At 45.1% G+C, this 27,936-nt stretch overlaps 1 protein-coding gene across 3 annotated transcripts in view; it reads left to right on the plus strand.

Moving 5' to 3' along the window:
• Nucleotides 1-1,220: 1,220 nt before the first annotated feature.
• Nucleotides 1,221-27,936, plus strand: part of CNTN4 (contactin 4) — a 258,279-nt gene continuing 231,563 nt past the window's right edge. For 2 of the 3 annotated variants that reach the window (XM_414435.8, XM_025154515.3), the window contains exon 1: nucleotides 1,951-2,052. The gene's annotated coding sequence lies outside the window, so the exon portion shown is untranslated. Of the gene's footprint in view, nucleotides 1,491-1,950; nucleotides 2,053-27,936 lie in introns of those variants that run through there. The other variant, XM_046900033.1, reaches the window with a different exon arrangement.

The following is a 27,936-nucleotide window of genomic DNA, read 5'->3' on the forward strand; positions in this document are numbered from 1 at the left end:
CTCTGGCCTTATTCGTGGGTTTGTTTAGAAACAAAAGTGAGCGACCTGTCTGCTCCTTCATTCGGTGATGTGTTACAATGTGCGCAGAGAAGGCGGTGCAACCAAGAGGCTTTCCAAGGAAGCCATCTGTCTGCACACACCGGTCCCATGGTTTTACCTTTCAGATCCTATTTGCTTTTGGTTGCCACCCAGTTGAGGCTGGATGATGTTTTTCCTCCAGCGCTCGTAAGGATGTTGCACGCTCAGATGGGTTGTGATGATGTATTCTACGCGTGCTCCTTTTGAGAAATTCGGCAGCGTTTTCAGCGTTGATTTCCCTCCAGACTTATTACACCCCACGCAGATTGGCAGCGCCGTGCCACAGTGCCAGGATTTATGAGGTGACCTTGGAGACACAGGCACTCCCAAATTGAAAACACTTGGAGCTCAACTTGAGATATATTTATTTTGGATTACTGAGCAGTCTCTACTATTGTATAAATCAGAATGAGATTACACAGATAATACATAACATTTATATAACGTCTCATAGCACGCGGGATTCATTTATACACTGCTCAAGTGCAATACCCCCAGCTGCTCCAGACTTTGCTTTCGCAGTTGGATCTGATGTTAGAGCTTCACTAGGATTCAGGAAAGGCAGTGCTGGCCCCTCCTGACCTCTGTGCGCATCCACCACCACGTGGGAGCCCAGCATCCATAAGGAGCTGAGGGCAGTGACACTGGGTTGGCTCAAGGGACTCAGTTACCTCCACCCCACGTGCGAGCACAGGTGGGTGTGCACGGGGCTGAGTTAGGGGTTCCCACATGCACCCCGAGCTGCTGGGGCAGTTTTCCAGCCACCTTTTGGAACTGGGAGCTGTGCTGATGGAGAGGTGCTGATGGGTGGCAATGAAAGCTCCGTGCAGAGGCACGTCGAGTGTGAACCTGCGAGCAGCAATAAACGCGAATCCAACCTGCACTAATGTTAATTGTCATTCAGTTTATATCGACGTGCAGTTTATTAAACCATAAAGCAAGGCAGCAAGCACAGAGAGCAACTCTAGAGATAATTAAACATAATAAGGGTTTCACTTAATCCCTCAAAACCCAGGGGAAGCACAGTTAAGGCTGAATACTCTCTTTGCACCGAAAGGCACTTTTTACGCAGTCATTTAAGAGCACTTCTCCCCGTTCGGTAGTGCAGGACGGGGGAAAGGTAGGTCCCGCCTTCGCTTTGCATGTTTTTGGTTGTTTTTAGGATCACTGTATGTATCAAACCGGAGCTCCGGCTCTCGAAGCGGTTCGCGGCTCGTTATTTGCTTGGCAGCTACAAGTGGGGAGAGAGCTCGTGGGAGAGGACCCTGGGGAAGGTCCCAGCGCGGGACGGCAGCTCGCAGTGCGGCGGTGAGGGGTGTAGGAGGGGCACGAATGGGACCCGTGTGTGCTTCTCTGTGCCTCGTCCCTTCTCCCGAGAACGCCGAGAGATGCTGCCGTCTTGGGCGAGAAGGGTCAGAATGGGGATGGAAGCAGAGGGTGGACCAGGCAGATGGAGGGAGGCAGCTTTGCATGAATGAGAAAATTATGGCAAAACTGAGCTTAATGCTAGAGGCAACCGCAGAGAGGAGAAAAAAAAAGAACCAAATATATGCCCAGCGCTGTAAGTGGGGACTCCGTGCTATCCGCTGTTCGGGGCTGTACTGGGCAGCGGATGCGGATGGGTCCGCATTTACCGGGACGAACCCTACCTTGACTGAAAGCAAACCCGAAAAGAAGCGGGGTGGCCCCTCAGACCCCCACTGAGCCCGGCAGGAGGGCGGCGAGCGCCGTTCGGGGCTGCGGGGTGGGAGAAGGGTTAAGGGCGGCCGCGCTGCCGCGGCTCCTCCGCCCGCCCCCCGCGCACGGCGCAGCTTTGGGAGGAGGAGGAGGGGTCTGCGCTGCTCGCCCGGCTCCCGGCCGCTGCCGCTCAATGCTGCGGCCGCGGGCTGCTGCGGGAGCCGCGCACCTCGGGGCTGCCGCGCACGGCGGGCTGGCAGCGCCCGCGGAGCCCAGCATGCCCCCCGCCCCGGGCAGGTAAGCGCCGCTCCGCTGCGGGAAGCAGGCTAGGGAAGGAGAAACCCATCGGGAGGTGAAAAATTCCATCGGGGAATAAGGGAACCGCGTGCGGCGAGGGGAAGGAGAGAACGGCGGGGATGCTCTGGGTGCGGAGCCCGGAGAGCAGAGCGCGGAGCTCGGGGAGCGGAACCCGGAGAGCAGCGGTTCTCCTATGCTGCCGGAGCGGCTTTCGGAGAACGGCCCCGGGGACGCTCCGCGGGGCGTCCCTGGAGGGGAGAGCCGGGGCAGGGCAGAGCTGGACCCGGCGAGGATGAGGGAAACGCGGTTGAGACGGAGAGCGCGGGGCTGAGGCTGTGGGTGTGTGCGCGTCTCTGCTGGCAGGGAGATGCTCCCTCGCAAGCTGGCAGAATGCATGCATAACTTTTTGCTTGATACAGCCGATGTTCCCTGCTTGAGTTTTAGCTTCTTTTGCTTTCCCCAGTCTGATGTTGCTTCCGTGTCGGGAGCAACATAATGCAGCGTGTTGTTTTATTTATCCCAGACAGGAATGACTCGCTCTCTAAACTACAAATTAAACGATGCCGCTTGCATAACAAGTGCAAACAGTTTGTACCTTACATACTAATTATCCATCACGTTTTGGACTAAGCAGGAGCTGGTTTCTGCAAGGAGGGTTTAATAAAACAGTCTGAGGTCTTGCAGCAGTGCATTCATTTTCCCTTGCGGGATTAATATGGGCAAAGGATTAAGAGCCAGCATGTTGATAAGGCACCCTGAGGTGCGGGGAGGAAGGGGGACGTTTTCCTGTGGGGATAAGTCATTTTCTGTGTTATGCTTGCACATCCTCCTGTTTACGTGGCTTGGTTCAGGACCTGCATCCTCGCAGGTAAATCATTCAGATGCGAGCAGAGACCAGTGGGAGCCTACGAGTTAAGCAGCCACGCGGCTCCTGAGATGCTTTCTTACATCGTGCCCGGAGCGTGCCAGCGGGGTGCGAGCCCCTGTGCTCCCCGCCCCTGCTCTACACCAGCAGTCTATCCCATGCATGTGTGGGAAGCAGAGCCATGGGCCCTGCACTCGGGTCCACCCTCCAGGAATCTTTTGTGTTGCTTTGCTGACCAGAGCACTTATTTTTCTGTTTTTCTGGACCTACAGAGCTTGTATTTTTTACCCTGCATTTGTAAGTCCCTGCGAACTGCTTAAATGGCTCCTAAATAATCCTTCAAAGTCACCTCCCCCCTTTAATCTAATACCAAAAGGACTTACTTTACATGGCTAATCCCTCTTTTACTTGCTGTAAAGCTTCATTTAGGGGTGTGCACACTGCTAATTTTCCCAAAGCAGCCTGCTTTAGACAATGGCTTCTGCTGGGTGCAGTAACCTCTTCCTCACTGCACTGAGCTCTGGGCAGAGCTGAATACCTCTGACGGGGTCTTGATGTCAGTAGGTGCTTTGTCAGTTCCCATCCAGTGGGCTCACGCTGTGTGGGAAGCTGTGCCAAAACCTTTGTTTGGTGTGCCGTTGTGAATAGCACTCATGGAAGGTCTCCTGCCCATGTGCTCGCCTGGGTGCTGAACACCCGAGTCAAGTAGTGTGTGCAGTGCAGCACTGAATCAGATGACCACGGGAGAACTCCTCGAGCTGGGAATTCTCCTCTGTGTGCATTCTGCTGTGGAGCTGTGCTTTTTTTTTTTTTTTTTTTTTTTCCCCTAGAATTCCCAGAATTTTAAGCTTGTTCTGTTCTACCTGATGACAAACTGTATGCTTTGGATGTGAACGACGGCAGAAGAAAAGCTTACCTGTGCAAGAGCCTCCTTTCTTCCTTAGCGTGTAAATACTAAAGAGGATGAAATGTTTCTTTCCAACCTGAATTGCACACTACCAGTGCTACCATGTGTTATGGGCAATGTCTGGAGCCCCATGGTCCCTAACCCTAGGCCACCATGGATGTGAGATGAGTGTGCCTTGGCAGTGGGATGTGCTGGCACGTCCCCAGCCCTGCACCACTGGGACAGCTTTACCAGTGTGTTCTGTGTTCTGTGATACCTCAGCCTGCTGGTGGCCACAGTTGTATTTTGGGTGTTAATCCTTCCATTGCTTGTTTCCCTGAATGCCAGTGTTTAACCATCAGCTTAGGAGAGCTTGTTCTAGGGGCAGTGGCAATGCAAGGCAGCAGGCAACTGATGGGAAAACCCTCCTTGGTTCCCAGATTGCACCTCCTGTACTGGAACATGTCTTGGTGACGTCCATGTCTGGTAATCATAGAATCATGGAGTCATTAGGGTTGGAAAAGACCACTCAGATCATCAAATCCAACCATCAACCCCTCACCCCATACCTTTATAAAGGGAGATAGCATAGCCTTAATTTAAAATACGTGTGTTAGCTTGTGGGAACACCTATGAAAATAGATGGAGTTGTTATTCTTCTGTACAATTTCTGCGAAAGATGCAAAACTTGAAAACAATTTTGTAGATATTCTGGTACCAAGTAATTTATTTCCCTTGATGTGGGGAGTTAGCCTTGTCTGCCAGTTCTGTGTGGTTGCCTTGCCTGATTGAAAAATCAGGGTAAAAACAAGGCACTGGGATGCTGCCCACAGGACAGCCGGGTCGTTGCCTTTTTAATTCCTCCCGTGGTGTCTCTGAACAGCAGTTAGCAGAGCTCTGCAGCAGGCCCAGAACAGGTGCTGCCCAGCCCCGGGTACCAGGCCCAGCCCCGGCGCCACTGGGGTGCAGTGATGGCAAGAGGAGAAGCAGCTCCTCAGTGCTACTCTGCCACGTTTCTAAGTTCATAAATCGCCACAGCTCTGTTTTCCTATTTTTAGCCAGACTAGATCAGAGGAAGTCTGGGTTTTCTTCCCACACCGACGTCTGTGGCCTAAAACGACCCTATAACGTCCCTATAAACGCTGTTTTCCCACTGCCTGTGAGCTGTTGTTCGGCCCTGCTGTCAGACGGCGGCTGGGGCTGGCGGTGAGCTGCGTTTGGTGCAACAGTTGGGAATTTTCCTTCCATCGCAGGAACCGCGAGGCCGCCGCTTGCTGCATGAGTGATGCGCAGTCCCTGACAGGAAGGTAATCACAAACACAGCAAAGTTACATGAATCACACAAATCCACAAATGTCAGCTCCGGAGCTCTCATCCAGGCGTGCTGCCAGGATTTAAACTTGCACACATCTTTACTGTTATGTGCTGCAGCGGTTACTCAAATATAAGTGTGCATGTCATGACAGTAGTGATTCATTCTTTTTATTATTAGCAAAGCACACATATAAAATGATGATATCCACCCAATCTCACGTTCCCTGAGAAGACGCAAGCATTCCCTGTCCCCTGTGATCATCCCCCAAAAATGGTGATAGTAAAACAAAAACGCTGGTGTCAAATCTGCTTACAGCCTTAGCATAAACAAGGTTCATGTTTCATTAGGAACTCGGAATGGTATTTTCTGCACCAAACAGTGTTTCCAGTGCTGTATTTGCTGTACTTAGGAAATAACTTCATTCTTTGCTTTTCCCTAGATAGAAGCAGTCACTTTTTATCTTAATCTGCAGGATAAAAATCTGTTTCAGTATGACACTAAGAAAAGAAAGATTTTTCTTTCTTTGCATTGCTGTGTTAAATCACTGGAAATCAGACCTTCAGGAACAAGAAGGTCAAAGCATTTTAAAAACAATCTAGTGAATTGTCTGTAATCTATATTCACGGTTTATATTCACGCTAAAGAATAAGGAGCAGGTTTTGACTGTGCCATGTAAATGTGGATTTTTGCTCTGGTACCTAATTACAGCATAGATGCATCAGCACGTGGTCTTCAGTAAGGTAAGCGACATGCTTACCACATTACATCACTTTAAAAAGGCAATGGGGTCTCAAGGAGATATTCTAGAACAATTACATTTTTTTAAATGGCCTTTACAGGGATTTTTAAAAGGTTGTGTTAAACGGTTGAATGTGGTGGTTCTACAACGTTTATTTCTCCTATTAATCTTTCCCTGAGCTCCCAGTTAGCAGCAGCTGATGCTCTGTTACATGAAAGATGGCTGGAGATGTCTCAGATACAGCCAAACATCTTTGTTAATGAATAAATGTTTTGATGTTTCCAGTACAAAGCTCTCCTAAGATGCGTTATACTGAAGTTTAAAAGAAAGCCAGACGTTTTGCCTGTTAGGATCTACTCATATGCTAATGATGGCATTTTTTTTTCCCAGTGGGTCTTCTGAAAATTTAACATCCCCGAGGAATGATGTGGGGGGAAAAGCCTCCAGGTGAAAAGACTTAGATCTCCTTTAGGGCTACTTCAGTGGTACAATGGGAGTTTGGTGAGCATTGACACATAGGCGAGACCACAGACAGGTCTTTGTAAGTACCGCACTTTGCCGTCTTCTGTTTGTTTCTCTGGAGGCTTTGAGCCAGGCTTCAGTGAGACTCATTGGCACTTGTTATTAACCATCGCCTTTCCCATTGTGAGCAGAGCAAGATGTAGTTGAAAGACCAACTGTTATGGTTGGCTTCCTTTTTCCTTAATGCGGGAGGCCAGTGTACTGAGATGTTTCATCTCTCTCCACACCTTTATCTCCTTGCTCACCAGTAGCGTAGCCCAAAGTCAGTGCCCCTGTACCTCCTGGAGTGCTTTGCAGGAGCGGAATCGTTTCCAACCTGGTCACTGCTTGTATCTCATGGGACTCCTGAACCATAACTCTGAGGTGAGCAGGGGGCTGGGGGCAGCAAGGGCCTGCACCCCACAGACAGACAGTGCCTGAGCTGCTGAGAGTGGATGCTGTAGAACGTCATGTAAGAGACCTGTGAGATTTTGGTTAGAAGGTGCTCTTGCTGAAAGAGATCCCAACAGCAGTTGGCGTTTGATAGCTGCTCAGGAGACGAGTGAGTCCTGAGATGCTTCAGACTCCTGATTGGTTGACTTCTATAAACTGTATCAGCGTAAGGTCTCTGTAGTCCTCACACAAAATCAGTGTTTATAATATATTTACATAAATGTTTGGCCAATGAAGATGTGTGGTATTTAAACCCAATCTACATAAGGTTTAGCAGGTCATCTTAGTCAATTAGAAGACTAAGAAAAGGAACAAATACCATACTTAGTGTTTATAATGGAAAAACCTCTGGTATTAATGATAATTTAATCTTCACGGACTGAATAACAATAACCTATCAGTAGTTTTGTGAAACAGAAAGGTAAGTGTGTGGTTTATTAAGCTCTTAGGCAGATAGCAGGGTATTATTTGGGAAGACTTATGAACGACATCATGTTCAAACAATTAAACACATTTCCATCTCTATGCTTCCAATAATAGGAGTGTAAAAACCCAACTAGCCCTCTGTGAAAACCAGAATTACTGAGGATATTCAGTAAATGCTGCTTTGCCTGTTCCTGGCTCTCCGTTAATGGTTCTGATCTTGCATTTGTACTTCTTTTCAGTTATAGATATAAAACCTTGAGCATAATCTCTGTAAGTATGAGCTGATGACTGGGCTTTGGACTTGCAGAAAGCCCATAAACTCCAAGGTTGTCAGGAAGGCTTTCCTTTCTTGGCTGGTTATTGTTAGGCTCATATCTGAGCTGGGTTCTGTTAATTTAGCTCTACTAGGTTTAAATCAATAATCTTTTCAAGCACGTGGTGTATTTTAGGGAAAAACGTGTACTGGTGGGTCAGTGACAAAACAAATATCCTCTGTGGCTGTCTTAGTGCTGATCTGCTGTTGGGTACTTCTGTACCACCTGTTGAAATCTTGGTTTCTGACACCATCAGGAAGTGTGACTTATTTGCTAATGTAGTACATCTTCTGCCCTTGGACCTTAGGTGGGACCACTGGCTTTTATATAGCACGTGTGTGAGGAACCTGTAGCTGGTGGGCTGCAATCTGTGCATAAGTTCACTTTCTGTGATCACTTTTCCATATTATTTGAATAACACTGTGCTCTGTGTTAATGGTGTGACCCACGTGTTGTGGTTGAAAGGTATGTTCAGCGCTAAGCGGATGAGGGTTCTTCACCTCCTGTTGCAGAGCACTGAGTAGCTTTCATCAAATAATATATATATTTTATCGCTACTACCCTGCTCTTGTGAAATGGAGGCAAAAGCTCTGAATCCTCTTATGGTGAGAGAGTGAATCTTCTTGGTCTTTGTCTCCCACTCTTTTGAAAAAAAAGCTTCTGAACAGCACTCAACTCCAAGCTCTAAAAAGAGTTAATTAGCATAAGAGCAGAACATTTGCCTAAGAGGGTTTTAGTCCAGAAATGACTTTTTATATTTAATTGATCTGTATTGTTCAATTAGGGAGGTATATAATGCCCTCTGTTATGCACGTATAGCTCAAAGTAGGAATGAATGAGTATGAAGTACAGCCGAAGAGTCATTCCAGACGTAATCAGCTCTTAGCCATGTAGAAAAACTGGATTTCAATTCAGGCCTTGATATGCACGAGTACACATGGACTGTGTAAATGCATCAGATCGGCAATTTCTCCACGTGATTTATTTTGAATTCCAGTGTTTGTTCTTATTCTGGACACATTTCAGTAAGTTTTTTTTCCAAGCCGTGAATGTTTTCTGCTCAGAATAAATACTCCCATGTATTTCATTGTTTCACTTCTCTGAAAACAACCTGTTTGGGGCTTTTCTCACTCCATCTCCCCTGTGCCTTCCTGCACGCAGGTGTGCTCTGAGCATGCACGGACATGGGAGGCAGCAGTCCCACAGGGTGGCAGCACTCAGCCCTCAGCCTCCCTTGTCTCAGAGCATCCCTGCCTCTCCCTGTTCTGCACAGGAGGAAGCATCACACACATCAAGGGACCAGGGCACAGTTGGAGGCACGGCATCGCTGCTCTGCTTCCACGGCTCCCTGGTAAAGAGCCAGAGGCAGCTTGCAGGCATTCAGGTGCATATTGAAGCTTGTGCTTATGATCCCCGTCATACAGTTTCCCCAGTGTAATTTTTACCAGGATTCCTAATTCTTCAGAGTCTGTGCAAAAGCGCATCATTTTTCTCCTTGACACATTTCCGCTGTCAGTGTCTTGATTCTTTATTAACCCACAAACCCATTCTGCCTCTGTTTGACCCTCCTTTTTCCCCAGTGTTTTTATACCTGCTGTTATCCATCCTTCCTTGCGCAGCCTGATGCGGCAGTTCCTCTTTCAATCTGGCAGACGGGTCAGGTTTTTGTGCCTGAGAGAGCAACGCTCTCTCTGCCCATCCCTGGCTCCTTTGGTTGCCACCCAAGAAGATCAAAGCTACAGGAAGCTTCCTCTGTTGAATCCAGTGCAGCCAGACGTGCTGTTAGAAAGTGCCAGTGATTCATGGAGAACGATTTCAAACTTGGCAGAAGTCAGTGACCATGGCAGTGAGCACGTGGTGCGTGCAGAGAAGCTGTCCCGAAAGGTGCACAGCATTAAGGATGCTTTGTCTGTGTGCTGTTAGAAGGGCTGAACTAAAAATACCTCCATCCCCAGACACCTCTGGCAGGCACAGAGCTCTGTGAGCAGGGCTGTGGCCATCGTGCAGCTATCCCACATTTCTGGTGCAATCACTGTCTGATTTTCACGTTATGTGCCAGCACTTCCTGCAGTGAATATTAAAGGAACCCATCACACCTTTTCTTCATTTTATCAGGGAGGCAGAGATGGAAAAAGCAGATACGGTGCAGTGCTAAGCATCAGGTTAGGTCTTTCCTATGGAGTGACAGTAATGCCGCTGGTGGGAGTGAAAGAATTGCTTGGGTGAATTCAGGGTTTGATGGGGCTCTTGTAATCGCAGAAGGAGGGAAAAAACAGCAGTCGAATGCATTTGAGAGTGACGAGTGCAGAACATGGATTGACTCAATATTTTCTTAAGTCAAGTGGAAAAAAGGAAGCGTAGTATGAGAAAGCTGAAAAGGTCAAACTAATTTGTACTTGGGTGATAATGGGTAATGCCACTGTTGTTTATGAGGCTTGCAGAATCTCAGTGTTAAGCACTATGATGTATCTGATAGTGATTTTGAGAAATTAAAATGGGAGTAGCAATTTTTCCGGCATCTTCATGCCTTCATCCATTTTGGTTTGGGATTCCTTTGAAATGTTGCATGTTCATTACAAATGAGTTAAGATGAAATGTATTCAGTTCTCTTGACTTTGGCGTGCTATGGCAGAAGGAAGATCTTTTTAAAATAAAGAAAGATTAATAGTTAAGTTGATGACAGTGAGGCTGAAAACTGCCTGTGTCTTGCTGCTTAAGCATTCTGACCGTGTTCTCCTGTTTGTTTATTTTGCTGCAGCCTTTTCTGTTTATTTACTAGGGAAAGTGGAGATTTTATATGCGTGTACAGCGACTGCTATTAAAATAGGGATAACCGGTGAGCTTCTAATTCCCCACACTGCCTTCTGCTGCCTCTGTTATGTATGCAGATGTGCAACGTCATTTAGTGGCCGCTGGAAGTGGGGTGAATTTTCCTGGGAGCACAGTGCTTCCAAACCATGCAACATGAGTCAGCGTGGGATGGGACTGGGGCTCTGTCCTGCCTTGTGTACAGCAAAAGTGTGGGCTCTTTTTGCCAGGCTTATCGCTGAGACATTTAATATCTAGAATGATTTAGTATATCAAATTCTGGAGTTTTGGGCTGAATGTAGCTGCATTCGTCATTGTTGCACAACCTTGACAGTGAACAAAAGGTGCTGCAGGGAGCCATAACTCATGCAGCAAATTAATGGGTTCCTGGTTTGCTTGCTCAGCTAAAGGGGAGCTGGGAGCAGTGTGGTCTCAACGACTGAGGGTTTTCTGCAACAAGTGTTGCATAAATATCCTGGGATGGTTATTTGGAAGCATTGCCCTCCTAGCAGTGGGCTGGGACTGCCGTTCCCCAGTTTTGAAGATACTTTGCTATGAAAGATATTAAAAAGTAAAAAAACTCTTAAAAATGAGAGGTGTTATGATGGCATGATATAAGTGTTTTAATGGAAACTTGTTTTGCAGTGGGCATTGGTAGGAAACAAGAAAACTTCAGCCTATGAGAACCGTTTACCAATAATACAGTCCACCTATCATCTCTGAGCTGGTAAAGTATGTGCATTGCAAGGAGATACTATTGATCACTTTTAAATGCAGAGTCCTCTGAGCCTGGTCGGCTGCAGGTGAGGTTTCTCTGTCTCTGATTCCCGTATAGGCTGCTTAAAACCGTAAATCTTTCTCGTGATCCTCAGCAACAGGCACATATTAGAGCTTTTGGAACACAGCGCAGAGTGGTTTGAAACCGCAGCTGAGTTTCAGCAAGAGGCTTTCAGAACACATGCAGAACGGGGTGGCCGTGGCACAGCTTTGGCCAGGTCAGGCATACTTCTGAAGTTCAGAAAGACTCTGAGCTGCATGGCAGATTGGCCAGTTATCCAGGGCTCATGTGGGAGCTTTGCAGCAGTTCAGAAGTAGACCCAGAAGTGGACTGGGGGGAAAACCCCCCAGAGACCGTGTTAACTTCTCCCCCAGCAGATTTATGCATGAGCTGGGGATGCTGTTCTGTGGAAAACAAACATTGTGACTGGTAGGATCCTTTGGTTTTGTTTTTTTTTTTGTGGCGGGTCTTGGCTAATTTTGTTTATTTGTTTTGTATTTGGTTTGTATTTGTGGTGGTGTTGCTTGGTTCCAGTTCGGTTCCTTTCCTCCGAAGAGCAGGTCTCAAGGTCAGTCCGTATTTTTCCAGCCAGTAAGTGTGAAGTCCAACTGCAGTGCATGTTTGCAATTCCTCATCTGCTTTTCTGCTTCAATCTTCTGGACCACTGAAGTTAGAAACCTAACAGCATGTGTCCGAGCATGCTGGTAATAGCTCAGGAATACCTTCTCCTGATTTGTTCAGTCCTGTGTAAATGAAAGCGTGCAGCGGAGCCGAATGGCACACTGTTGGCCAATTTGAGTTGTATGAATAGAGTCCTTATGTTAGATTAAGTGATACATCACAGGTCCTGTGCAAAGGAAGAAGCCAGCATTGCAACAACTAGCGTGAATGGACAGCAGTGCAGTGTTGGTATTGCTCTTTCTTCAATGATGTTGGATTTGCTTCTCCTTGGAGAGAGGTTGAGAAATCCAGGCAGCTGCGGGCTCTGCCACCTCTGCTTTGGGAGAGGAAGGGAGAAGGGGGCACAGAATGTGGCAGAGCACGAAAACTTCAAAAGGCCAGGAAAAAAATCTTCCTTCTGCTTGTTCTTCTCTCTTCTCCTTGGACTGTTACGTCACACCGTGCTTTGGTGGCTCCATTCAGATGGTTGTGCCACCTTACTCATGCAGTTAGTGGTGAGAACATCCCATAGAAGACTGAAGTGGGGAGGCTTCTTCTCTGTCAGCTCATGGAAGACTTGCCATTTTCAGCATGTTCAGAGACAGCAAGGCTGCCTCTGGTAGCCGGTTGCTATCAGCACCCACTGTATCTCAGAGCATTTTATTATTACGACTGTTATTGTATTTTAGAATCATTACCTAAAATATGAAATCACTGCCCCTAGAAAAGTGAATTATCCTTTCCTGGGTAGCTAATTTTATTTCACTCAAGAAAATTTGATTCGTATTTCTGAAACATTGCCACTAAACAGCTTTCTAAGCAGAGTTGCAGTGCAGGACCAAATTAGATTCGTGTAGGGAGAAGGGAAATATTATTGTTGCAACTGTCCAAAGGGGTTGAAATGAAAATAATCTTATAGATCAAACTTAAATTGAGTTCAGATATTACAGAGATAACACAGTTCTGTACCTAGAAAATCCATCTGTCAAAAATAAACGTCAGGGTCACATTTTAAAATGGCACTTCTGGCTTTGGATCATCTAGCTTTTCCCTCGGGCGGACTGAGGATGGCAGCCCCGTATATTATGGGGGCATAGAGCTTGTGAAGCAGCTAAAGCTGCATGGGCTTGCTCAAAAATAAGTAAATAAATAGTGGGGAAATGGGGGAATGGAGTTCAAGAATTTATAAAGTCCTTTGCAGTGGCACCACGTACCATCTCTCTGAGTGACTTTTGAATAAGTCTCCCAAAATTTAAACCAAACTGTAACTAAGTGTGGTACCTTCAGAACGAAGCCCATCTCCTTCAGGCAGCCATGCTCCCAAGGAACTCCATGTATTACCAGCACTGTTGCAATCAAACGACATTTCAGGGCTCTGGGCAGGCAGCTGATAGCTTGGGCAGTATTTTCCTCGGTCCTCCCAGTAATGGGGAGGTAAACGGAATGAAATGAGTGAGCCCAGGACATCAGTGGTGGCTCTAAGACTGGTGCCTCCACCGGAATTTTGGGGCTTATGATCATGGAAGAGCCTTTGAGACAAGCTGGGAAAGATGGGCATCACAACTCTATCTCATGCTGACCCTGTTATTTTTCACCACTGTTTTTGCTTTGGATCGGTCCTTCTCTGACCGTGTTGATTTCTGGGTATCAAAATAGTCAGGGTAAAAGGCTTGCTGAAAACTTGTTTAAACTTAAAAATACCTGGGATGGAAAATGTATTTTTGAAAATGTAACTAAGTATGATTTAACCGGCTGAAACGTTTATGAGTAGGCATAAGCATTCACATAGAAAAACCTGGTAATACCTATATTAATGTAATGTCGTCCATTACTGTTGTGTAAAATGTAAAATATTGTCTAATATTTGAATCCAACTGCAGAGAATCCTTTATAACTGCACTGACAATATCTAATTTTAGTAGCTAGTTAAGTTCTGCAGAACAGATGAATGCGTTTCTCCATTTCAATTCACTTCTAAGATCCTGTATATCATCCGCACTTCTGTTTCTATATAGCATATCATTTATACAGATACTGTCTTTATACCTGTTTTTTTTTTTTTCTGGACTTGCAGACCAGTATTTCTGTTGCAAAGGCCCCAGGTGCAGCCTGTGGCCGCCCCTCCCTGGGCACTCGTTAGCCTGGTGCAGCCCTGTGCCTGGCCCTGGCCTTTTGGCTTTGGTGGGACCATGCCTTGAGCATCCCAGTGTGAGTCCAGCCCGACTGCCCGCCCGCATCCACCCTCCTGCACTGCTTGTTTTTGGCTGAAAATGTCGATCTGTGCATTTTCTTTTCCAGCCACTTCATGGTCTGTGCCTGTGGCTGAGAGGCTCTGGCTTTAAGGCTGTGGTGAAATTAAGCATGTACCTAAGCCCTTACAGGATCAGGGCCAAACACTTTAAATAATTGATGGACTGCTCCATTTCTTCAGCCTTTCTGAAGTAAACTGAGTTTCAGATGAACATGAGCTGACTTACATGTTTGGTTGGGAAGAAAAAAAAGCCCTCTGAATTGCACTGATTTCCCACAGGATTAACTCAGGAGCAGAAAAAATAACTTCTTCAGCTTCATCCTTCTTTCACTCTCTCTAAACAAGCAAATTTTTTTTATTTTTATTTTTGGAAAAAAAAAAACGCTCTTAAATTAAATATAAAATCTGAAAAGGGGAGGGGGACAGTCTGGATAAATATATGTGAACTGAGTTGTCTATCTATCCCAAGTGTGTTGTGCTTTTGCAAAGCATTTTTCTGTATAACTTCTGTAAATATGTATGAATTAATAACACAACTGGAATGGATGTGTTTCTGATCACACCTGCCAGCCTGAGAGAGAGAATGTAAAAGAATTAGAAGTAAGTGACCCAAATATTGTGGGGACTGAAAAGAAGAGGGAGAACAGAAGCCAAAAAATAAACCCAACACAAATGGAAATAGCAGAAGGAAAAGCAGATAATGAACATCCATGTTTTGATTGCTGAATGGTACTGTGGTCTTGTAGACGGGTTTGTAGGAAGGATGTCATTTGTACAGGCAGGATGTGGAAGAAAGTAGAATTAGTTTGTTGAAAAACAAGCAGGAAACACGTGTCCAGTTTGGAGGGCTCCTCATATTCCACTTTCTCTGCAAATGGCTCAGTATATTAGCTGCAAATAGAAGCATGGCAGAAACAGCAGACTTGTGCTTGGCTTCAGGGAGGGGGAGCTGCTTTAGAAAATCTATATGCATGCTAGTCCATAGAAGCAGTGCTGCTTGGAAACTTCCCTCTGAGCAATTTTTCCCATGAAAAATGGCAATATATTTGCTAATGATAAAACACACCCAACTATTACAAACTCAGAATGCTGCACTGGACGCAGTGGCTCATAGCAGAAAGCACGCTTTGATCTACAGTGCTTCTGTTTTCCCCCTCTTCTTTTAATCCTTTCACCCTTTGAGTCGTGTTACGTGTCAGAACACCTGGTGTCCTTTTTCGAATGAGAACATGTTTAGAAATGATAGCTCTTGACTTTGGGGTGACCTTGGCGGCTTCAGGAGGCGAATGAAGGGTGGTGTGTCAGTAATACGAGCGGACCGGACTGAGATCCGCACATCGTTTTGGATGTGCTGGCATGTTGACTCAGACTCTCGCTATCGTTGGTCACGGATAGGTTTCACACAGGCTAAAATACTTCCCACGTGTTAGCGATGCTGCTGACAAATATGAAAGCACTACAAAGGTCTTTTTAAAGACCAATATTTACTGCTGAAAGTGCGTTCCTGCTACGGCCAAACTGTTCATTATCCCCTCCATGGAGGAAAGGCGATTCAGCTGAGGTTCCCATCCCTTCGTCTGCTCTCCCCTGTCACAAATTCCCTTCATTTCAGAACCTTAACATTTCATATTCCAGTTATTGGATGTGATCCATCCATCGGCTGCCAGGAGCTTGTCAGGGACCCTGGACACGTCCGTGTGTATTCCTGTCCAGCTCCTGCCAGAAGAGAGGGATGTTGTGCAGGGAGGGCTGCCGTGTCACAAAGTGGAGTCATTTTGGGCTTTATTTCAGCTCATCTGCAGATTGGCATTTTCCATTGCTTTCCCCCAAAACAGAACTTGAGAACTTGCAATGGGCACCTTCTGGTTTCTGAGGAGCTTGAGGGTTTTTTAGTATGGGAAACGTGGCATGGTTTATTTGTGTGTACAAACCAAACGTATTTCAAGCTAAAAAGGAGGGTAGAACTTTGCCTGTTTTGTTCCTTCAGCTGAACTTGATGCTGGTGCTTAGAGAGAGGTTTCCATGGTGAAAGTAGAAAAATCAAATTTGAAAACTGCTTTCTTTTGTGTATTTGCTGCTATTGTTTCTAGTGGTCACTGTTCTGCATATTTAACAGTCATTATCCACACCTTCTAGTTTGTGAATACATTTACATATTTTACATCAACATTAGCAGGGAAAAATCCGTGATTTGCCCAAGGCTGCTTATGATTTTTTGTTTTTTAATGCTGAATTGCTGAGGATATCCTCCAGTGGGATCTGTCAGAAAGGTCTCTTTGGGCACACAGCTTTGCTTACTTGTTAACTTTGTGCATTGATTGCTTATATCACCTGTTTTTTGCTCAGGTTTGGTTTCATTTCTGTTCCTTCTTCTATTACGAAAGTACGAAGTGTAAACCTAGTAGCAGTTGCTTGCTTTGTTGATTTTTTTTCCTTGTTAGAGGCTCAGTTAGTAGATCCTTGCCTGTTTACCAGGCACTTTTTCTGTCTTTTTTTTTTTTTTTGTGGAACAGAAAGAATCTGGTTTGGAAGCAGCCAACTTTGAGCGCATTACCCCAAGCCATCCCTACAGCCCAACCAGCATATCCAGGATGCACATTTGCAGCATCCATCCCCTTGTGCATCTTTCCCTCAGGATGGCACTGTGGTGCACTGTGGCTGCGGCCCCAGGCAGCGACCCGAGGGCACGAAGCCTGGCTGTGACTGGGCAGCCCCCAGCCCTGCTCTGGTCCTGGCAGCAGTTGTGCCAGTGTTTGCTTTTTGCATCGTTCCTTTTTTTAGTCATATGCTGAAATCAAGCTTTTGTTCCATCTCAAGTAATTAATTAGTCCAGTTTCCATTTCAGATTTAACTCGAGCCGGCCTCACCAAAGTGTTGACATATGTATTACTAGAGATTGGTTACAAATGGCTTTCAGAATAAATCCCAGAAAATAATCCATGTACTGTGAACAAAATGCTGAAAGCAACCTTATGTGGCCCCGAGTATCTGGTTGTGTTGATGAATAACAGAGAATGCATTCTTGATTAAAAAAGAGGATGCAGGGTCATTCCTCATTTTCCATCGCTCCTCTGCCAGGCTCTTACTGCAGAGAGATGCTCAACATCCCATGAAACGGTGAAATCTGTAGGCAAGGAGATACTGTAAATGTGAATAAATACCTGAAGTTCTGAAAGGCATCAGAGCTTGCTGAGCTGGTGCCCTGGGGCCGTATGTTACCCTTCTTGCAAACTCAATTCACTGAGGATAAATCTGAAGATTTTTTCCAGTGTGCGCAGCAGCTTTCTTTGCTTGCATTTCTGTTATCTGCCAGGATGAGTTTGTAAAAATTAAGAAGGTAAATGCTATCTGTCTGCATCCTGTGAGCACTCTGATGGGGATGCCAGTGTCCGTCTGTCTGTCTGCACCCCTTGGTGCAACTCTTGGTGCCGTGCAGTGGCTGTGCTCGCTCCCATCAGGGGCTGTCCCTGTCCATTATTGAGTGGCAGAACTGAAAGGATTATCTTGTCAAATACTGCCTGCTTAATACACGTTTCTATGTGATTTGACAAATAGATTTCTTCAGTGTAATGCCGAAGAGAAGCTAAATGAGTCAGTAAATGCTAATGTGCCCATGTTCTTCCTAGGTAACGAGTTACTCTTGGGACAGTATCAATAAGTGGCATTTATACGATATTGTGAATGTGCTAATTACATGTAGACAAAATAATGAGTAAGCAAAGGTCAAGGACAAATGCAATTTCCCCAGAAATACATATCAAAGAGCTTCTAATATTTAGATGATTACCATTATTGAATATTCAGTGTCATTTAAGTCACATGCATTTGTTTCATTGCTTATATTTTTAGTCCAGGAGGTACCGGGCAACTTCAAGGGCTGTGCAAATGTTTTGTAACAAAATGCAGCAAAACTTCAGCAGCAAGTGGACTACATATTCTGTATGTGTTGGTTAACTGCCAGCTTGAATTTGGGATTGATTTCTTGTTTGAGATGTAACCTTGAGATTTTTTCCCTCCAAGTTTGAAATGAAGGAAATGGAACTGTGGCCGTGCTGGCTGTTAAACTGCTGAACCTTGAAACTCAATGCAAATCAAAACAAAATAAAAAGCTCCTGAGACCTTAAGTACTCAGCTTTGCCCTAGTTCATTGGGCTGTTCATTATCAATGCACTTTTAAAAAGCCATGCTGTTAGCATGCTGGAGATCTCGGAGTTTCCTTTTTTGCTCGCAAGCCCTAAGTATAAATACCTCTTTGGCAGGGACCTTTCTGAAACCTGGTGTTCTCTGAGGCCGGAGGAAACCCTAGCTGATCAATACAGCCATTAATTAGAAGGAAAGGTCCAGTCATGATTTTTACTTCTAAACTTTTATATATTGACAGCTAGCAAAGCAGTTAAGACGTCAATAAGGATCTGAAAGTTACTGTACTGTTGGGTTGCTCACGGAAAGATGGCAATTAAGCTTTCTCTGTCTCCCAGGACCTCCTCTCACTGGTGTCTGGAAGCATCTCCCCATCAAACAAGATCCTGTTCATATATGAAATATTCATGTTGTGACATCAAAACATGCTGCATATTATTTCAGTACAGTAGGCTGAAATTAGATTCACATTTTATTCTTCTTATAAATGCCCGTCAGAGCTGCTAAATCGGTTTGCCTTTGCTGTCCTGAAATGGTGTCAGTCTGAATTTCCTTCATGCAGCACAGTGTTTTGGGCAAAGACTCACAGCTTCTGTATTCAAGATGGAGCGCATTTAAACGAATATGAAAACCTTGTGGGAATTGAGATTATACCAAAACGTTCTTTGGGCCAGCTTTGTAAGTGACAAAAAGCCACCCAAATGCTGATGCGTGGTGACCTTTGCTCCCCAGTTGTGCAGTATCCATATGGCGTGTTGGCTGGAGGGGGTGTAACGGGGCGCTCCGCAAGGATCAGCTTCAGCCACCTTATTTCTCGAGGTGTTCAAGGAAGGATGAGGTGATCCTGCTGCCCTGCAGGTGTCAGGGCAGGCTGCGAGTGCTTGAAGCACTGGGCACCCTTCAGACAGCTGTGGGACAGAGATCAGGGCACAGCCCTTGTCACCACCCGTCTGTGCATGCCTGTCGTGGTGATGGTGTGATGCCAGCCTGGTGAGCAGCGTGCTGGTCTGCTGAAGGCTGCTCTGACAAGCAAAAGCATCTGACAGGGCTGTGACCTGGTCCTTTAAATCAGGAGGCAGGGGAATTAATGCAGTGTTAACTTCCTTGGCACAGTAATACTGCATTCATGCATAAATAAGCTCAGTTAAGCAGTTGCTAAAAAAGCATCTTCAGTCCTCAGTCTGTGACACGTTTGCTTGTTAAATACCCTATCAGAGAAACTAGGCATATTGAAAGCATCTCCTGGTTTGTTTCTTGCCTGCTGTCCATCCACCCAGAGGTTTTGCTTGTGTTGGGGTCTGGCTCAGCTGCAGTGGGTGGCTTTAGGATGCACAGCTTTCCTCTGAAGCCACTCTTGGTATTTATTTATTTTTTCTAAATTAAACCCAGCTTTTTCCAAACATCTGCAAAGTCTGTTTGGTTTTGCCGCAGAGACAAAGCTGCTGGTTCCCAGCACTGGCTTTTTGTAATGTCCTCCTAATAATTACCACCTACTGCTGGAGATGTTCCTGCCCTACTTTGCTTTTGCAGCTGGCTCTGTTGGAGACTTTGACAAAAGTATTAACCTTCCTCCTTTTCTGCTGCACCCTTAGTGTACTGCTGAAGTGCCACCCCTGTGATTTCCCTAGATTTCCCTCAGCCTTCTAACGTGACTCCTTTTAATTACTAACAGCAGAAGCAGACTTTGTAAATGATGGGTGTGTATATACGTATAGCATGTAGGTGTTGATGCTACTGTCTTCATTCAAGTGAATATAATCCAGTTGATTGCAGCAGCTGAGGTATGAATCCTTTGGATGAATTTGAGCAGCACCACGAGGGATCTCCAGGTCTGGAACGAGAAGCAGAGTTGAGGGATGGACACTGCAGCACTGCCCTGCACTGAGCCCTGCACCCCGTACACCCATAACGTGCCTCCTGCTGTGCACCCTGAGCCCTTTTCAGGATCCCTGAAGTGTGTGAGTTGTTTTCAAGGACCTGCTTTGAAGATAAAATCACATCTGCAAAGCTCTGTCCTCGACAAAAACTCCATATTGCTCTTTTTGAAAAGTGAGGCTCTCATGATGAGCTTCTGCATTTTCCATTACGAAAGACTTTCCAAAAGATTTTTTTGAATGATTTCTTGATAGCTGGCAATCTCCTGAATCATTTCTTATACAGAAATTGTTCTTCAGGCTGTTTTGTTCTGGTAACAACTGCCACCAAGCTTGGCTTGTCACAATTACCTGCCTGTAACGGGGAGAGCAGCGGAGTCTATAGGACCAGTGTTGCATTTCTTGCTCCGAAATGGTGGGCAGGTCCCCTCCTCTTTCTGTGCCTCTCTATTTCCCTGCCTGCCTTTGTGCCTTTTGTCTGTTCTCTTGGGGTCCGGTGCTCTTTGAGCTTGAACGGTGTGGCTGATTGACAGCAGGCCCTCTGAGCTCTGTTTTAATCCAATGATAAATAGTTAATTTTGGAGGCTTAGGTTGTCAGCAAGCCACCTTGGAGTGTCACACTCTGAGACTTTGGTTTCCTTCTATAATCAGATAAGGAACAGATACTTCCTGTATATCCTCCCCTAGTGTTCAAGTCATACCATTAGAGCATTAAGGCAGATACATGACACCCAATTTGAGAGTAATTCTTGAGGGAAAAAGCACATTATATGTTTTGAATGGGCTTCCCAGGACTTAGTTTGTTTCTTCCTGATGAATATGAATTCCATCAGGTTCGTCTGAATTCTGACCTTCAAACACACAAAATGCCTCTTTAAGCCAAGAATATGGTCTTGAAAATCAGTTAGTCAGGGTGAATGTCTTCCTCTCCTCCCTAAAAATCCCCTTAGAGTGGAAGAATAGAACTGTTGTAGGTGTTTCTGAAATTTGTCTGTACACTTACGATGAACTACTTGCATCTTGTAGAAATGCTATTCATGTCAGCCTGACCGCTGCTGACCTTTTCTTTCCAAATGGCTTTATTTGGGCTGCATATAATATCACTGCTTCTCTTCGTCTCCTTTTCTTCTGATTGCCCAGTAATGTCAAGCAGACCAGACAAACTCCTTGTAGTGTACCATGTGCTTAGCTAGAATAGTCTTTCATAAGCACTTTGGTTGAATAAATATCCATTGAATAACTGGAGAAGATATTTGTATTCTTTTTATTTTGATTTACGTTCCATCTTCCTATCTGTGCATCTTCAGGAGTAATTGCCAGTTTTCACCTCCTACAGAGAAAATATAATAGAGCTGAAGAATAAGTAAAATGGGCTCAGTTTCGTTCTCTTGCATTTGTAAGGGAGCCTTTATATTCTTGCACATGCACGCACTGATAATTTGCAAACTCGAAATCATAACCTCATTCTCATCTGGACTTGCTGTAAAAAGCTCCTTGTGTGCCTCCTGGGTTTCATTTCCTCTTGAAGCTTGTCAACGGGAGACCTGTGCATACGGCCCATTCCCCTGTATGAAATAAGTCAGTCCAACTCTGGTGTAGTAAAGGTATCCCAAATGAATACAAAGGTTGGAGCCAGTATGTTCCATATTATAGACATCGTATTCCCACGCACTGCTGATCTGATAGCAGCAGCAGTGTATGTCATGCATTTTAATGATCCTGCCAGTGCAGCATCTCAGGGGATTACCGCGGCCTCCCTGTGATGGGTGGCAAGTTCCATTCCGTCATCTGATGCAGGATGCTGTTAGGGGTGACTGCAGCCTGAAACACCTCTGTGAGCAGCTAAAATGCTGCGTTCTATTTGAAAACACTCCTGAAGCTGTGACTGCCAGTGCTCTGTGGGGACCTTTGCTTAATCTGAACAATAATAAGGTCAGTTTGGTGCAGCATGATTTTTCCATCAATTAGCTCAGTCATACTTCTCACAAGCCACGTATAATCATGCATGTTTAACCTGCAGGTTACACAGCCTTGCTAGTTCCGTGACCTGCAGTTCGTAGAGCTGATACTCTCTTTATTTTTGTAAGCAAAAAATGTAATGGAGATTTGGAGTGGACTTGTCCTCCCTGGCTGTGGCACCAGTTATTGCCTTCAGTACTCGGATGGATGCCAGAAGGCGACTCTCAAATTGTTTCCTGGGAGAAAACATACTTACAAAGACTTGTCCAGAAATGGAAACTTCTTTACATACTCTATACCTGTTGTCTGAGGGGATCTGGAAAGGGATTGCTTTCCATAGAAAATTCTCTGAAAAGGCAGTCAGGCTTTTCTGGATAATATGACATTTTAGCCTATTTATTTCTAATGCAAATTAAGCAGTCTTTAGGTGGTAAAATAATGATCCAGAAGTAGATGAATCAAAGAAAGTCCCTTCTTTAACACTCATAGTGCAGGTTGAATGAGTGCTTTACTTTCTGCCAAGCGTTGGGACTGTAAATGAGCCTGCAGAAGGTAGATCAGTGAATGTACTGCAGTGGGATGAGAAACTGTAACACAACTCATGCAGCTGCTTCTACATTTGAGTGTAGTGCAGTTATCCTTAGCACCATGGTGCACCAGCCAAGGGCTTGAAGAGGTGAGATGTGAGGGCTGTGGAGCAGGAGGAAAAGATTGAATGTTAGGGAGTATTCTCAAAGCTGTTGGAGCATTTGGTTTGGAGAGAATTGAGACCTCAGTTTCTAATAATTGGTCTGGCACCATTTTTATCTTTATTGAAAAAAGAATAAACATTCAGCCATGTAGACCACCGAACTGTCCTCCTTTTTGCATTGTGCCGTTGTATTTCAGTTAGTGCGTGCTTTAACAGTCCTAGGAGGAATTCATTATTTCTGTTGGCACAGCGTGATGTACTTCCCTCTTCCACTTGAAATGCATTTCTCACTATTTGCAGGATGAAGTTTGAAAAACCTTAATTATACAGTGAAAAAGAATGGTCGGAAGCCAGGAAGCAAAAAATCAACCCTTGCAAATTGCTGTTGAAAGTTACTTTGTGTGCTTGAGGTTGGCCATGATGCTGGGACTGCTTACCCAGAGGGCAGGTGGCTGTCCTGCTCCTATGCCCTATTAGCAGCGCACCCAACCTGCTTGCTGCTTCGCATCATCCCAAATCAGCAAAACACAGAATAAGTAATAAAACCTATGCTCAACACAGGCACTAAACCGAGAAGAAATACACTTCATTACAAGGTCAATGGAGCTAAATGGGTATCCTCGCTGTATTATAAGAAAATAACAAGAAATACCTTCAGCCTCAAACAGAAGTCAATGGAAAGTCAACAAACGGTGACTGCAGATATCCTTTTTTTCTAGCAGGAGCCAGGGACAACACACATGGTCTGGAATAACACAAGTAACACACAGAGGCATGCACAGCCTTTGAGAACAGGGCAAACAAATTCCAGTAAGCAGCAAAGACACCCACTGCTGTTATTTTATGAATAGATGGTAAATTTGCCTTCTGCATGTTGGTGAAATAATGAAAAAATCCCAGGATTTTGAAGGCGTAAAATTGCAGCCAATTTGTGTTTATAGCTGTAGACGGCCACACAAGTGAAACTAAATGGAGTGCCGGATGGAGCTAAGGGGAGAAGGAATCAGAAATGCAAGTGGAAGATAAGGCTGTAGAGATTTCTCTCTGCAAAGCTAATCAGAACTAAGTATCCTATTGCCAGCAGCATGGAGAATGTTTCAGATAACAGATAATGATGGAAATTATGGAGGATAATTATGTCGGAAAGAACAGCAAAGGTTGTACGTGCTGACTCAGAAAGCTGTCACCTCCTTCCTCTCTTTGTCACCCGGAGGGGGTACCCACGGCCACGTGGAATGCAGAATGTGACCCTGGTGGGAAAATACGCCTCTGTGATGAACCGTGTGCCATACCTAACATCTAACAAAGGATTCAAAATGTAATCGCCCTAATTTGCAATTGTAAATCTCCTGTTATCAATTAATTTACATTGTACAAATAACCATCTGATTATCTTTGTGCAGTGCTGTATTTACGCTGCAATTTAAGTAATTAGCATGTAATTGCATGTAGTTATTTATACCTTGTAAAGAAAGTGATGTATTTGTATGTGGTTAAAATCATTGCACTTGGGAGCGTTTCCTGCACATCTTTTGACTTCTGTTCCTTTACAATGTCTTAAAACACTTTCTGTGTCCAGAATGGCACTTGGCTTGGTTGTATGCAAGCTGAAGCATGCAGAGTTGCATTGGCTTTTGTGTTCGTTTTCCATTTTATTCTATTGTCTCTATCTCCCAATACTAACCTACCCTTCCTCCTCAAAAAGGGAATTGGGAACAGGAGAGGCCTCTGCTTCGTTCCGCAGGTTGTCTGCTCAGGGGCTTTGGGTGGGCAGAGGGGATGCCCCCATGCTGCTGCTCGCTCAAGGGCAGCTCATCAGCGGTTGTGTTTCTCTAATCTGATTATCTAGGAGAAGATTTGGGATTCAAAAAGAAGCCTGGAGGAAGGCGTTATCTGGTGGGCCAGCCTGTGCCTGCTGGGGGCTGTGGTAATGGAGGACTTTTCTCTCCATGGCAGGTCAGACCCCTGAGTTTAGTACAGGATTTGATGTGTGCTCAAGGAGCTGCATCTCTTCACTTCTCTCTGCTGCTCCTGCCTTTAACAAAACAGCTCCCAGCCACATCGCTGTCAGATTTATATTGTCTGGCAACATTACGCCGCAGCAGTCATCTCTGTGCTGGGCTGCCCAAGGGGTGCCACTGCTGCCTGAAGCCCTCTGGGCTCCCTGTGCCCAACTGGAAGCAGTTGGGAAGGTGAGGGCGCACCTGGGGGGAGAGGGGGGGGCAGAGCTCAGCTGCTTGTACACAGCCTATCATGGGAAAAGCCTGAGGGAATGGTTTAGTTAATTCCTGTGCAAACTGTATATAAGTGCTACGTGTACGGTGTGCAGTCTGCAGTGGTAGCAGATTTAAATGTTCTTCGTGGGATCTTTTGCACTGGAGTCCTGTGCTGTTCTGTCACTTCATTCCATTTGCTTGTTCCCTCTCCTTCTATTCCTGCGTATATTTACTTCTGACCATTTTGAGAGTCTGAAAGGAATACTGACAAGAAATAAGAACAGCTGAGCTGGCAGATAATCTGCTAGATATGTTCTTAATTACTTTTATTTTCTGCACATCTTTCATGACGTAGCAAGGTCCTGTAGGTACGTGACCAGCTTCCTTGTGGCTCAACCAGCAGCTCAGGGCTATGGGAATGAACGGCCAGGAGCAGTTGCCGAAAGGCAGAAAATATAAAGCTGTGCTCATAGCTCCTACTTGACAGCCCAGTGCTAATCATAAGCTGCTTAGCCTTTGAGGATCAAGTAATATCCTTAATGCTGTACAGATAGTATAAAGTTCATGTTTTCGGTGTTCACATACAAATGAGTAAATAACTCAAGTCATGGCTTTTGTAGGGACAGAACTGGGATCGGTCGTCAAAATATACATAAAATAATGAAGAAAATCATGTGAAAGTCATGCAGCTTGGTGTATAATTGCAAGGAGCACGTGTGTGGCTTAGTCCCTGAGCAGCTTTACCCCACGGAAATACTAGTTAAAGCAAAGGTTTCAGTGTATTAGTGATTTTATGACCTGTATAAAAATGTCAAGTCAAACAGCTGCCTACTAAATTATTCAGTGTATTGATAGAATAATGACTTTGAAGATGGAGTTATTGGGCTCCTCTTTAGAGAGGAGTGGGGAGGGGAAGGGAATCACTGTGCTTGATTCCAGCTGGATCCTAGCAGGATCTCTGTGCCACACGCCATCTCAGAGCAGCAGATTTAAGTGGAAGTAAGAGATGGAATTGCTTTTGACACTGATGTGAATTTTATACTGGGTGCATTGTTGGTAGAGCTGGGTAGAAAATCAGAAACCCATGAAAAATGGGCTTACCTGCTGAATACTTAAACTTTTTATTAAACAAACATAATTAACTTTATTTTATTTTTCCAGGAAGAAGCTCTAGTGATGTACATATAAAATAACTATAATGTGTGCACAAAGGAATGCAATGTCTGATTGATTTCTGAAGGTTACAAACATGCAAGAACATGTCTTGAAGTGTTTCATATGGGGTAATATAAAAATATATCCCAAATATTGATATAATCTTACAATGTATTAGGATATATGTGTATTCATACCATCCTATAGTCTGCATTTGTACAAAGAATATCTTGTACCATATGTAGATAATTTTACATTACTCTTGTGCATTACCTTGAAAGTCAATACGAAGATTGTAGCTACTGTGGACATCTCTGCTTGCTTTCAGATTCTTCCATATTTTAGGAAAGCTGTTGGTCTCCTTTTTGCCTCCAGAACATATTTTCCCATCAATCATGGTACAGCAGCCACAACAAATCTGTTTTACTGATAATCCATGTTTGGGAAAACAAGGCAATTAACCAGCTGGTGGAGGCAGCAGCTGAGGCAGTGGGGCTGCTGGGAGCCAACGAGCTCTGCCCTGGGCTGCTTGGGCTGCCCCAGTGTGTGCATCCCCAAAAAGGCATGCGTGTTTCACAACTAGGAATGTTGGTTGTCTCTCTTGAGCTCTGCTCATCCATCTCAGTGCCACAGCCAGGCATGAGCAGTGGGACTTATGTTAACACAAGTCATGCTGCAGCAGTGTTCCCTCAGAGGGGGTAGTGGTTTACTTCTGTTTTTTAATAAGAAGCAAGTTGCAAGTTTGTGCTTTCTTTCCCCCTAAAATGTGGGTGTTATAAAAGTTTCATTGTTCTTATTTAGATCCAAGCATTTTTTTGTAATTTCCGTTCTTGAGATCCTGGATGCTTTGCCCTTACTGATAGAACTCCGGTGTGGCTCTCAGCCCTCAGAGATCCTGACAGATCAGTGGGATCAAAATCTGATCCAGTGCTGCTTTGCTGTGCTCAGAACCAGGCTTGCTCATGTTAGGTGTTCTGCCTATAGAGTTGAAATGGCATTTGGCTGAGTCTTTTATCCAGATTCATGGGATTTACCGTTGCTGAATTTCAGCTCTGACCTTCACAAACAGGATTTTGCCGTCTGGTGGTGCTGCTCGTGATCCCTGAGCAGGTCTGCCCACAGCTCCCAGCTGCGCTTTCATCTCCCTCCCATACCCCAGGGCTGCAGCAGCTTATGAGGCATCACCCCTCAGCACAGCGGTGTTAGCCTTTGGAAAGCGTGTCTGTGCTAATGGGCTCTTCTCTCTGCAGCACGGTGTAGCACTTGCTTGAGCTATAGTATCACGTGCCAACAGAGCCAAGCAGAAGTACCTGGTGGTGAGAGCAAAAAAGAGCACCACGGCGCTGCAAAGTGCTTCTATTCGTTCTTGAGGATGGTGCTGTTACCAGTATGATCAGTGAACTTTTCAGCCTTATCTGTGCCAGCTTTAGTGCCATGGAAGGAAATGCTGTGCTTGGTTTATGTGATGTGGGCCATGAACTTCTCCTGCTTCTTACGACACAAACTTGTGTGTACAAGTGTGAAGGCACAACCGTGCTCCTCCAGGCCAACAACAACCCCGTCTCCTCCTGCCATGCTTGCTTTATAGCTGTGCTCGTTAATACTCTTAGATTGCCCGTGGTGTAGGAGTAAGGATGGAGCTACATGCTTTTCTCCTGCTTCTTGTACATCTATTAATGTAGCCGAACTAATTGCTTGATGAAGCTGAATAGGATGTAGTAGTGGGGAGAGCATCTTGGCAAAAATAAGTGAATTGGAATTAAGGGGAGGATTGCTAAGCTGATAAGTTTGCAGCAGTAGAATATGATGCACATAAAGAGAGTAATGTATAGATGTATTTAAAAATAAACAAG

This window comes from Gallus gallus, chromosome 12, assembly GCF_016699485.2.
Source record: "Gallus gallus isolate bGalGal1 chromosome 12, bGalGal1.mat.broiler.GRCg7b, whole genome shotgun sequence".
Lineage (NCBI taxonomy): Eukaryota > Metazoa > Chordata > Aves > Galliformes > Phasianidae > Gallus > Gallus gallus.